Below are 13,375 nucleotides of genomic sequence, written 5' to 3'. Positions count from 1 at the left end.
GTTTCTAGTAATTATTCATTCTGAACAATAAAACAAATGACAAAAATAAAACAATAAAACAAATGAACAATAAAACAAATGACAAAGATCATTGTTGACAAAATGATCTATTCTTCAATGAGGACGCTGGTTCTAAGAAGTATATTTTAAACTAACTATTGCTATATCCCAAACTTAAGTATCATAAAAAAAAACTAAGTAAAAAAAAATACAATATTCTTGATACCTTACAATTGGTTTGCCTCTTTCAATTATAAATATCACTTTTACGATTATTGTTTGTTTAAACTACACATTAAAATTTAACTTTTTTCCTAACTATAAAAAGAGTTATTCAATTTCTTGCATTCTTCTTTTCTCCAGCGTGGCTTTAAATGGCTCCAGAGGGTGTAATTACGCTACTGGAATTAATGATTAAGATCTGCGAGTTTGCGATGAGCTGAAATGCCTTGATAACAACCGGTCATGTTTTTCTACAAACGAAAAAGAAACCGTAAGAGCACTAGACGGTCATCAAGACATTATATATATATTAAAGCTCTAATTGCGAGATTTTTAAGCCCGCTGATAAATTCTCTCCGTATAAAAGAGGCACTTAAATATATAACATACTCTGTATAATTAGATATCATATAGCGAGTGAGCTTTTAATTCTGGACACAGCTCGAATTACGTATTTTCGAAAATGGATGCATCTCGAAATGCGTGTTTACGAAAATGGATGCATCTCGAAATACGTATTTACGAAAATGAATGCAGCACGAAATGCGTATGTACGAAAATGGATGCAACTCGAAATGCGTGTTTACGAAAATGGATATAACTTTAAATGCCTGTTTAAGAAAATTACCAGAGCTATTGCAGAAAATAGACATTGCATTTCATTCCGTTTTTCAAATCTCCTTTTGAAAAAGTGTATTTTTTTCTGTGGCCATCTTTGTAAACACGCATTTCTAACTGTGTTTATTTTCCTAAACATGCATTTTTATCTCTATCCATTTTCGCAAACATTTATTGCGACCATATGTTGCTTTTTGTGAACAGTTGGTAGTGCATAATATCTACTATTTAAATAAAATGGGCAATTTTTTTCAACAGAAGTTTTTAGATTATTTTAATATGTAAATTTAAAAAAATATTTGCATGGTCATGTTTTTAAAGATCTATTGTTCAATGTTTTTACATTGCTTGATTTAATATTCGAAAAATTTATTCACCAAATTAAAAAGAAGCACTAATGAGGCGTTTTTTGCTGTCTCAATTAAAATAAAAATTAATTATTTTATAAAATATTTATTGACGCTTGCTGAAGTATGTATCATTATTGTCGATAAAAATTGGAATAATTTTATTAATAATCAGTATTTAAAGATAATATCACTTATAAAGCATGTTTTAATCCTCTTTAATTACTTAATTCTTAAGTGTTTTTCTGTCTGAAGAAAAGCCCTTAAGCCTAAGAGAAGTAGAAGCAAAATATAATTTTTTAGTACCTTCGTAATTATTATAAAAAACAATTATTGGGGTAATGTTGATTCAAGTGAGAAAAAAAACTTTTTTTAACGAACTTATACAAATACTTAACGTCGTGTCGTCGTGAACTTATTTATTTATTTACATATGTTTATCGTATTTACTTATTTACCATAAAAGTTTCTTTAAAAGCAGTCTGCAACAAAAAAAATTTTTCCACCTAACGTAAATAGATTTTTTTTTCGTTTTTTCCCCTTATTGCCAAATGCATTGACGAAGTATTTCATTCGCTACTTTAAAATTCACGCCGAGACTATGTAAAAGACAATGGCTTCAATATTATTTGGAAAAAAAAATCTTTAAGTAAAAACCAACCTCATCAAAATAAAGAAAAATTTTAAAATATATAATTATGCTGGAAATGTTTATTTTTCTAATGTAATTAGAGTAAAAATCTGGATATGTGTCAGGCGTACGTTCCTGATACTGCTGAATATAAATATAGATTCCAAATAAAAACCTTTCACATTTATTCAGTAAAACTACTAAAATGGAGAATTAGCAGTAAATAAAAATTTGAACAAAACGTATTCATTCAACAAAAAAAAAACATTAATTCGAAAAACAATGAGGAAAGAAAACATTTTAAACTGTCTTGACTGCTTAACATTAACATCCACTTGACTGACTGAGTTATTTAGAGTATAGACATGAAAAAGAGAGGCACTTTAAATCGATATCAGCAGAAAGAACTCGTAAAGTTCATTTAATATTGATATGACTTACAGTTCTCCTTTCAATCACTTATTTAATGTCACAAAACATGTTTTCAAAAACTTTGGCAGTATCCTAAGAGAAAAGATTTCCGTTTTTAAAGAAAACGCTGACTACAACACTGTTAAAAATTTCCGGAATAAAATGGTTAAATAATATTTTATTTAACTGTTATTTTACGATATTCAAACAAAATTGTCAGAAAACCATAAATATGATGATATTCAAACTGTATAACTTTCAAGAGAGAAACCATTTATTCACTGCTTTAACCTAATACGGTTAAACAACCAGAATTTTATCTCACCAACTAGGCTTACCTAAGGAAGTCACTTAATCTCTTGCAGATGGGTACTTATTATACCCGAGACTGACAGACTCATGATCGACAGAACGGGGCTCGATTCCCTGCGTTGACACTACAAAATTTCCTCTATTCCCTTTACATAAAGAGTTTCTAGTGACTGGCACTCCCCAATTTGTGACCCTGTATTATTAGAATATGATACTCTTATCACGTAGCAGCACCGTAAAGTTGATTAAAATAATAATGTCTTGTTTTTCCCAGATCTAGTATTTTGATCACTTTAAAACTATGGGAGTAGTAAATGATTCAAAAGCCGTATAATTTTGTATTTATGGTTTAACCATAGTATTCTAAACGAATTAAAAACCATAAATGTAAAAAATTATCTTCACCTTAAACTTTGCGGTTAATTGGTTGGACAGATTGTTACCTGTTATTTTGCATTAAAATTTTAGAATAAAAATTCTAACAGAGATGGGGAAAAGCGAATTACTGGCATATATGTTTCAAAAATTCTTAAAACAATTCTTTATGCCAAATTTTTAAATTCTTTCAACTAAAAATTTTATTTCTTATTACATTTTATTATATAAACCAAAAACATTTCATTTTTTGGAATTTTGCACTGAATGTTTGGAGCAATGTTTTAAGTCACATAACCACAAAACAGAACTTTAGGATAAATAACAATCGTTGAGCCTTATTACGTACTACGAAAACTTTCTGAAACCTCCGTAAGTTAAATTTGATCATGCTTCTGTTGAAGTCTAAATGATAGTCTAATGTAATAAAAGATATTAGTTTGCACCATAGCAATGTTGTTATACCTTATTCAGGTTGATGCAAATTTCAATGATAATATGATTTTAACAAGCTCTGAAATTTCTAGCAATTTATGGGACATTGAAAACATGCATTACTAGAATAATATTAATATTCAGTACATCAAAGACATCAAAGTTCTGACATCAACAGTTGATGTCAGAAATTTACTAACATGATTATTTTCCAATAATTTTAATCCAGTAACGTGACTTACAATCTTTCTAAGTAACATTTCCTAATAACATATATAGGAAAGTAAATAAAGATACTTAAGATAAAATAAATTAAAAACTAAATTTGAAAGCAAATTTACTTTTTTACCTACATTTACTTTAATAAAAACGCCTATTCACTTGGTTTTAAAAAAATATTTTTAGAGTGAAAGCTACCATTACGAAGTAAAACTTCTAGCGTGTATCTTTTAATTTTGCAACAATATACATTGTTAAAAATATTTTAGCTCGACATTATCCTTTTCAAAATTTAAATTCAGCAATACAAATTTTCACTTAGTAAATGGTTGTGAGGAATCAGAATCCGACTCCTCATTAATCTGTATGGGCATATTACCTTTCAAAGAAAAGTACAGTGAGCAAAATACAGAATGTACTAACTTGAATAACTTTTGATCCTACTAATCAGATTTTCACATTCTATGACTCAATCTTAATGGCTCGAGGGTGTGACGTCAAATATGCTAATAAGTGCAGACGATATTCTAAGTTAGGAAAGGGGACAAGCAACGTACTTCTTCTGAATAAATCATACCTTTTTTCGGTGGAATCAGATTTCTGAACCCCAAAATATAGGAGATAGCCGTAATCTGGGAAATATGGTCCCAATAGTTTGGTCAGGAGAGCGATCCAAAGTTCGGATCCCAAAATATTAATTTTATTTTTTAAGTATTTCACCATAACTCGAGAACTTTTTATCCGAATTGAAAATAATTTTCACGCAATTATAAAACTCGTTCATCCATGCAAAATATAACTTTTAATAAATATTTACTTCTTTTTATAATTTTATATAATAATGGTTAAAAAAAACTTTAAATTGTAAGCTTATATAATTTTTGCATCATTTTAAAGAACGTAGTTGTATATAGCAAAATTTAAAGTTTGAGTAAAATCAGTCGAATAGTTCCTGAGAAAACGAATTTTAAGTATCTGACTTTTTTGAAATTAAGTATCTGACTTTTTTGAATATCTTGAATGCTCAATATCTTAAATTTTGGTTGGGATTTATAATAATCTACCCACTTTTGTTGATTCATGTAGCCGTCTTCGTATCGAGGTTGGATACATTTCAGATAAACCTTATAGCGATACTTAGGTTTGTCTTTGTACCGATCTTCCTGAAACTGTATATTGTCAAAATTATAAATCCAATCACATCCATAATTTATTTTGTTTTATTTTATTTATTAATATGATTTATTTTTCAGTCTATCTATAGAGTGCAACGTTTATTTACGTTTAATCTGCAAACTTATAACCTACTTATTTAGGTTATATATATTCTTGAGAAAACGTTTGATAAACTCGCATTTGATTCTTAAGTAATGGTTTAAACCCGGTTAAAATGACGTCGATTAACTTAGCCACTTTAAAGCATTTCGCTTTGGAATTAAATATTTTGTCATTATCCATTGTTAATGAAGCTCTGAATTATCCTAGTCATTAATTTCCCTTTACCAACTTTGAAAATGACAAGCTCATTCGTCGGAAATGTTTGAAACTTTTATCTTAATTGGAATTATGTTAGATGGTTTAGAATCTTATACAACCAGCAAATTCATGTCCCTTATTTTAAGGTTGCGTTGTGATGCCATTTATGTTAATGCTTGGAAGTCTTCACAATTAGCGGAGATGAATTCATGCTGGAAATGTGTTGCAACTCTCATGAAACTTAAAATTATTGATTCAATATACAAGAAAGGAACTAAAAGTGGCTCCATAAAGCTTTCACGACCATTCTTGAAAGTTATTATTTGAAATTTTAGCAACACGTTTTGCATTCTCTCTCATGTAAGTAAAAAATTTTAAATAAACTTTAGAAATAAATGTCAACAGCAAACTCTTTTATTTCATACATTTTAACAATTTCTAAAAATTATGAAAATCATAAATAGGGAGCAAATGTTTTACCCACAGAGTCTCCGTCTGCTATATCTTTTTGATTGAAAATTGATTTATATCTACTGCATAATCAAGCTCTAAGAATCGAACACATAAAATTTTGATTACTCCTTACTCTCTGGAATGTTAAAAGTAAATTCCAGTATAAAGAGTGTATGCACTGATAAATCATTTTTAAAAAATTATTTTAAGTCCCATTGTTTCAAGTAGGATAACTCCAGATTCGTAAGACAATTGATTTCGTTTTTAATTAGTTGTTATTCCTGTACTTTCAATTATTAATGTTAGTTAAAATATAAAATGAAATTATTTATCGCAACTCTTCCTTAATTTTGTTTTCCTTTTTATACTAACCCTTACTCTCTCAGAAACTCAGTGGCGAGACAGCCCATGGAGAGCCAAGGCCTACTACGCTTATCTCAGTTTTCTTGACCTTGGGCTCAGCGGTGCAAGAGCATATGTTCCAGATGGGTGGTCAGCCGAACGCGGAACCCCCAGTGTTTAGTTCCCACGTATTTTGGTACTCATTTTATCGACTCACAAAGGGGACGAAAAGCTGAGTCAACCTTTGCCCGGTCTAAGGTTCGAGCCAAGAACTTGTGGCACGAGAGTGCGAAACGCTACCACTCAGCCATCGGGCGTCACTAACCTTTACATTTTTTTAAAAATGTGTCAATGAGTTTATTGATTAGAATGTTTTAAAGAAATGAGTTAAACGGTGAGTAGAGAAATGGTGTGTTGATTGATTAAAAGAAATGTTTTGAATTGTAGGAGCAACAAATTACTTTATTAAATTTTGCATATTTCAGTGTATAGTTTTTGTCAATATGTATTTTTTACAAAAACTACTTTTCTGCAACAGATCAGACTTATAATTGTTTTTAAAAAAAAATCGTGCCAACGAAATTAGTGAGTATTTTATATTATTAGACGTATAGAGGAAAATTGCTTATTGCTAAAATTGGACAGCCAGCTCCTTCGTTGGGCCACTTACATTATTTTGCAGTTAATGATTGCAAACGCTCCCAGTTGTCGGTTTTGTATCTGTAATTAAGTTGGAAAATCGCTGTCTTAACCGAGAGTGAATTCATGTTCAAACAAATTTACTCGGCAGTGAGATATTTAAAGAATAGATCACCCTAAATAACTTTTTATCTAATAATCGTATTTTCTTGAACTGAGACTCAATCGTAATGGTTCAAGGGCCTGTCTTTAAATATGTTAATTAATTGGCGCACATGATATTTTAAGTTACAAAATCAGACTTAAAAACATGCTTTCTCTAAATAAATATACCTCTTTTACGACGGAATCTGGTTCTTGGCCCTCAAAATCTGAAAGGTGGTAGGCGCAATCGGCAAAATATGGTCAAGTGGTAATTTAAGGTATATTTTGGAATTATGGAATTCGGTAACATGGTATTCTGATCTAATGAACGGATTTTCGAATATTAAGACTCAATCTTAATGGTTCGAGGGCTTGACTTCAAATATGTTAATTTATTGACACATACGATATTAATCAGACTCAAAAACTTTCTTTCTCTTAATAAATATGGGTTTTTTTATGACGTGTTCTGATTCTTTACCCTCAAAATATGGAAGGGGGTAGGCACAATCTAGAAAATTATGTCTGGAGGGAATTTGATGTACGATATTTTGGTATTATGGAATTTGGTATTTTGAGGATATAAAATCCGAATCTGTCGTAAAAAAATATGTTTATTCAGAGAAACTATGTTTTGGTGCCTGATATCTTTGAAATATCGCTTATTAGTTAGCATGTTTGAGGTCAGTCCCTCGAACTATTAAGATTGAATCTCAGGACGTGGAATTCTGATCATTAAATCAAAATTATTCAAGGTGTTCTGCTTTTATTTTAAGCACTGCGTACATAAAAGTACAAATTTTCTGACCTTCCAGGAATTAAATTTTTAGAGAATATGAGACAACGAAAAAATTTAAATCAAAGCATAAGAGGAATAAAATTCTTCTGCTTTCAAATTCACAGAAAAGTGAACTTTATATCTAATATTTTTACCATCTACACACAATTTCCAATGAAACAAAACTATACTTAAATTAAGAAATTTAAATTACAAACTATAAATCTTAAAATTTATCCTAATTATCTCCTCAGTTTTTGGAGAGAATTTTAAGTTTTAATAAAGTTTTAAAATTATTAATACTTGAAAATAAGAAAATACATTAAAAATGATTAACCTTATATATGTAGCAGATCATAAGAACTCTGCTTTAGCTATGAATTACAGTAATAACTTTTAATAATTACAAACAATGTTCCTTAAGTAGGGACGAACAGAGATAAAGAGCTTTCTACAACGCAACGGACTTCCGAAGAGTAATCCGAATTTCGTGAGAAATTCAACGTTTCTATTGAAAGCGCGCAAATCATCACATGCTAAGAATTACTGGAATAAATCACGCGAGAGGAAGATGTAAGTTTATCAATAGTTTGAAAATGCAGAATAAATATATAATCTCCTATAGAGAGATACGGCTCTGTGTTTCGTTCTGCTGGTTTGTTAAATTAACTCTAATTATATATTGAATAAGTTTAGCGATCAGCAGGTATCTAAATTGAGGGACTACAAATTAATTTATTTTTGAATTTGCCAGAAATTATATTAAATGTATAGTTTTTGCACCTAAATTATTCTTAAATGTTATTTTTTTTAAAGAAAAAGTTTGATCAAAAACATAAAATGCATATAATTCATAAAAATAACGAAAGATGTTGTGAAAAAAGATATTAACCCATACAATTTTCTTGTAATCGTTTGAATAAAAAATATGAGATAAAAAGGATTTAGAACAATACAAAAAGTATTTGGGGAAAACTACTTGGATATAACATTGTTATTACTTTGCCGAAGTTGCTCATAATTTAAAAAGAAATAACAGAAAAATAGTGAAAAAGAGTTTTCACATAACATACAACCATCAAAATTGGGCACTTTTATTGGAAATAATAAGAAAAAAACTTTAACATATTAAAATGCCTATTTCTAACGACTAGATAACTATAAATTTTGGAACTGATACTTACCAAATAGTCATGGGTACAATTTCACCTATAAATATTGGTGAAATTGTATTTTATTTTAGTTTGAATAAAATACGCATACTTTCTTTATTAAAATCTTAAATTATTCATTTAATTAAACTAAGCTTGGTTCATTCATTCAATTATTGCTACAATATTTATTTTCGATATTGACGTTTTGCATTTCTTTTGAGTCTATTAATCTATAAACATTTTGTATGCAAATTTTTTGTGTTTTACTTACTTTGCCTTGCCTTTTTTGTATAAAAAATTAAATAATATAAGAATATTTTTCATGTACTAAAATTAATATTATATCTGCTCTTAACATGATATTTTTTATTTTGTAACCAGAGTTGAACAGCTGACTCAATTCTAAGTTAACGATTACCTAATTTCAACTCTGTAAACTTGTAATTTGGAACCCAACCCAAAAGACAAGAGAACATCTGAATTAAGCATTGGGGCAATCTAACCTTTGTGGAGATCTTTTTAATAAAACTAATCCCCATTTGTATTACATAGCGAATAAAACCTCGAAATATCCGATAGTTAGCCCGATGGCAAGGGGATTCTGACAAATGAGCATCTACTACTGAGGATATTATATCTCAGCACTGTGGTCGGTGAGAACTGGAAGCATAATTCGTATCAATCAATCACCCCTGGGATTTGAACTTGGGTGAACTTGAGAATCGAACGCTCTCTCTCCTGATTTAATACTGAATGTTTAGAGATTTAAAAGATTTCAAGTTTAATTATATATTTTTACGTAGCCTCAACAGCAAATGCGCACGTCTGAAATTTAAATAACCATACAGCTAAAGTTTTCTTTTAATTGAACTTGGCAATAAAATAAAAATAGTGAATCTTGAAAATAAAGCACGAATTTTGTTCTCTTGATAATATTTAATATAGAAAAAGATTCACGAAAAAAATTCGAAACAACTTCTTTACATGGCAAAGAGGAAGAATAACAATGCTATAACATTTTTTACTCTGACTGAAAAATATAGCCTCCTCTATCAAGTTTCTTGAATTTCTAGACTAAGTCCTACCAATTCAGAATATTTGACATAGTACTCTTCATGATATACTCCTTTTAGAAACAAAAGCGATTTTGGGAAAACAATTGAATTTTGTTGTCCAAATAAAATTGAAATTGCAGGGAAGCAAATGACTTAGAAGCATAAATCTGTGATGGTTTTTTGAGTCAAATAGTTTATCGCTGATGGAAAAAGCTAGAAAAAACAATGAAAGCTGTTGTAAAATTGGAAACCGTGCCAAGGACTTAAAATAACTTAAATAAAACAAATTAGAGTAAAATATTAGACTAGTAAAAATGCAAATTTGACATTTGTTGTGCACTTATTCAGATTAAAGTTGCACTTTAAAAGATTTCATATATAAAAATATATGAAATGTTCTTGAAAAATAAGTTTTAATTTACAATGGCTCTTTAGATTAAGAGCATTTTAAATGCGTAGAAATTATAACCACTATTAAAAATTTTTGAGCGTACTGATACGCAACCACATTCAATTTGCTGCAACCCTAATATGAAGCTATGTTGAACCTTATTCCCGTACTTTTTTAAACTTGGTAATAATCTTGGTTCAACTTAAACAAAAATTTAGTTCAAAAACCGAATTATGGTTGAAGCAATGAATGCGTTCAACCAATATTTATGAGAAAAGTCAGCCATTTTTTTTTATTTTTTTTTCGTTTTACTTCAGAGATTTTACTTTTTTTTCTCTTCATTTTTGCAGGTACATTTTGCAAAATTAGAGTCACAATTCAAATCAAATATAAAAAAGTATTTTGCAAAATCATCCTTTATTTAATTAATAATATTTTGCGAAACTAAATTACAAATAAAATTTACTTTTAACTATATATCAACACACCGACACATCTTTGAAACTAAGAGGTAAGCTCAAAATTTAAAATAATGGTAAGGACTAAAAAAAATTGAGCAATTTTGGTTAACAAAAGATACAAAAACTCAAAATTTAATTGTATGTGAAATCAAAATTCTTTTGCAACTGAGTAGAAATCGACTATCTTTTATTATACATTTATTTTTTTCGTTTACTTATTTTTTCATTTATTTATTTTTTTATTTTATTTATTCAGTTACTTATTTATTTTATTTCTTTATTTATTATTCATTTATTTATCTTAGAAATGAGTATTTCCTCCAAATACACGTGCCTTGCGAAAGTTTGAGTATAAAAACTGTTTCGAAACTAACACAACCATTTAATTCAAAAATAAAAAGATATTAAATATTTCAAGGGAAAAAAATCCAGGAGTAATCCGCTTAAAAATGATATTGTAAAAAAAAAACATCGATTGGAATCGAAGCAAAGATAATACTCGAGGATAATATCAACTTTAGGAGATCAGCTTTTTAATGATTTCAAGGAAATTGCTTTTCGTTTAACACAACTAGTCACAAAGAAACATAAAACTCCAACATTTATTAACAATAGCAATAATTAAGTATGAATATAGAGTTATGTTTTATCATGAAAAAGAGTTTGTAATATATACATAGATCTTAAATAGATTTATTTGAAGAAAAAAAACTGAAAAGAAAACTAAAACTAAATTACCTAGGAAAATTGCAAAACAGATATTTTTCTGCGTAAGATAGAGCTAAGAGAGTCTGCGCATACTTCAACAGAAAGATAAAAAAAATTAAACAGTAATTTTCTGCTGCACTATTCATAAATATTGCAGACTAAATTTGCTTTTGATGCCTTTTCATTGCTATTTGGTTATTAAGTTTTATTTTATTACAACAACTTTAATAAAACTTACAAAATCCTTTTGCGCAATCTGTCTTTACACAGTTGATATGACTTCGCTCACGGGTTAAAAAATCCAAGGATAGTCATTAATAAATATATCGTGAATAATAATAATTGTACATAAAGGACATTGTTGCAATGTTTATGCAAACAAATATAATAGTTCTAAGAGTGAATATTTCAACCTAATTATTACAAAAATCAAAAAAATGAAAGAATTTTAAGATGAATTAAATAATTTAAATTAATAAAATAACTTAGCAAAATAACTTTTGCTGAAATAGACTGGTGATCTTTGAATGTTAGTCAGCTTCTGTTAGCTTTTTTTTAGCCTCAATCAATACCTCTGGGGGAGCTGAATTGAAGATTGATCATCCTCTGGTCCAGATCAAAGTTACGATCTGCGTATGAATGAATGGAATATAAATGGGTTCTCCCTGTGAAACGGAATGTGTCATGTGTGTGGCTGAAGTCATTTCCTGGTCATAGATGGTGCCATTGAAAAACAAGAAACGCACCCTCAGTCTTAAAATCGCTTGGATTTCCATAGCAGACTTGCTAGTATTGGCAAGTGACATTAATAACAACAACTAACAACAACACATAAGTATAATACGCCATCTAATCCGCCAACTCTCACCTTAAAATAAAATTTATTGCACAATCTATTATTTAAACTTGGCCACTTTCAGAAAGAATTTTTAATGTACGCAGCATTGGCTAGGTACGTAGCTTATTGGGAAAAAAATAGTTATGAGTTATGCTTGACGCTTATTTGAATCAACTTATCATTATTATTTGAGTCAACAATCAAATAGACACTCCAGTACTACTGTTGAACAACTACCTAGAATCCGAGTGAGCGTATTATACTATTCCTCCAACCCTCTCTGCGTACAATCTCTCTTAACTTTATTAAAAATGAATTAGAAATTATTAAATGGCATACTAGAAAAGTTTAGCTGGCTTTTTGATTATCTAAATCAGAATAAATCAGTTACCATAATCATTATACAGCTATAATACTGAAATTATGCGCAAGTGCAGATAAAAATAGAGAAGAAATCAGTGTAGAGTCCGGTTGACAGAAATCTTCACTGGCCACTGCAGGTTATTGCAGCATCTGAAGATTATTTTTCATTTAAGTTTTTTGTGTCTTTTTAAAAATTCAGACAAACAAATGGTGAAACTTGTTGAGACTCCTTCTTAAAACACATCCAAACTTGTTTCGAATAAAACTCAAAAAGCTGAATTGAGATAACTTAGCAAAGAATAAAAAGTAAAGAATTTTTTTCTGCTACAATCTTACAATCTTAAATGTATAGGGGTTGATTTCATCATTTTAGTATCATTGAATAAAAGTCAACTTGAATTTAAACTGCATGAAAATTTTATATATAACTTTTAAGGACCTTATATTTGCAAATTTTCAACATGCCTATTAGATTGAGCTGAACTTTGATTCTCTGACTTCGTTGAGGTCGCAGACAAATTTAGATTTATAAAGAAAGTGCTGCTATTTCATTTCGTATGTTTTGCTACCAGGGAGTAAAGTATCTGGTTTCTCTTTTTTCTCTTTGTTTTCAAATATCCAATCTATAATCTTAAATACATAAATATCGAAAGACATGATTATATGTATTGGATTGATAATGACATTATTCTATACTGTATCAGTGTTTTTGACATTGCTGCTATACTGGGTGTGTCAACAATTTTAAAGATCACTTAAAAAAAGCGGAAAAAGGATAGATGTACTGAAATTATGAAAGTAGATATTTTATTCTCAATAATTTTAAAATTAGTCAGAAAGTTTGTCAATAAATGGGGTAAGGGAAGCTATAAAGCATTGTTTTCAAAATGACCTTCGTTTGCAGCAACAACCTGACGTAATCTCAAGACAAAATCTAGAGCCACCGATACAAATTTTAGTTGGAATAATCTGTCAGTAGCCTTTCTTATATTATTGTTTCAGT

Source organism: Parasteatoda tepidariorum, chromosome X1, assembly GCF_043381705.1.
Source record: "Parasteatoda tepidariorum isolate YZ-2023 chromosome X1, CAS_Ptep_4.0, whole genome shotgun sequence".
NCBI classification, from domain to species: domain Eukaryota; kingdom Metazoa; phylum Arthropoda; class Arachnida; order Araneae; family Theridiidae; genus Parasteatoda; species Parasteatoda tepidariorum.
The sequence above is the reverse complement of the archived record's forward strand: the minus strand, read 5'-3'. Positions refer to the sequence as shown.